At 37.4% G+C, this 921-nt stretch overlaps 1 pseudogene; it reads right to left on the bottom strand.

Moving 5' to 3' along the window:
- Window positions 1-282: 282 nt before the first annotated feature.
- LOC128249217 (5S ribosomal RNA) lies at window positions 283-401 on the bottom strand (annotated as a pseudogene).
- Between the last annotated feature and the right edge of the window lie 520 nt (window positions 402-921).

Here is a 921-nt window from a genome sequence, read left to right as displayed (position 1 = left end):
CAATCAGTGAAACAGTTTGCTCGTGAAATTAGCGCGTAAATGGCTGAGTACTCTGCAGAAACGCATACTTTTAACATAGTTCGCAGAGAGAGGTATAACTCATTTTGCTTGATGAGTGAACTGCAGCTACGTGAAATAAAGTGTCTTGCTTAAGAACACAACGCACCGCCGGAAATCGAACTCACAACCTTGCGATTGTGAACATAATACCCTAACCAATAATCCACGCACCTTCACTGAATCGATAATAACTTAACAGTAAAGGGATTACATGGTGTGAGATGCTTACAGCACCTAGATTTTCTAAACGGTCACCCATCTAAATACCAACTAGGCTCGACTTTGCTCAACTTCGGTGATCGAACGAGAACCGATGCATTCAATGTGATATGGCCGTAAGCAGAAAGCGCGCTGAATAAACCAAAAGTATCGTCGTCTCTTAGAGAACACTTACATGATGGATATCAGAAAAGTCTTACATATTTTAATTATTCCATAAACAGGCTGGATTTGCCGAAATCAGAATACAAAAGAACTTTCGTTACCTAGAAGGTTCACGTTTCCAAGATTCTTTTTATTGCGGCAAGAAAGCCTTGTCGCATTTTTGACATAATCACTTTGAGGCTATTATTTCAATACATACGTTAAAATAAGCGTAAATATTTACTTTCTAATGTTTTATTTCTTTAAAGATTGCTTTATATCATAGCAGTTAATATCGATTCGATTTTAACCATTTAAAATGAATCTAGATGAAACCTATATCAGATACTAGATGTTGTCTGAATTCAAAGGAGGCACTTTAGCAATGGATACGGCAAGAAATATTTATCTTATCCATGGAAATAATGCTATAGCATCTGGATATGCAACCATGGTTTGGCCAGTTTCGTTCGGGAATTTTCTCTCCCGCTGATTCTT

Source organism: Octopus bimaculoides, chromosome 12, assembly GCF_046866305.1.
Source record: "Octopus bimaculoides isolate indiv1 chromosome 12, ASM4686630v1, whole genome shotgun sequence".
Classification (NCBI taxonomy): Eukaryota; Metazoa; Mollusca; class Cephalopoda; order Octopoda; family Octopodidae; genus Octopus; species Octopus bimaculoides.
The sequence above is the reverse complement of the archived record's forward strand: the minus strand, read 5'-3'. Positions and strand labels throughout refer to the sequence as shown.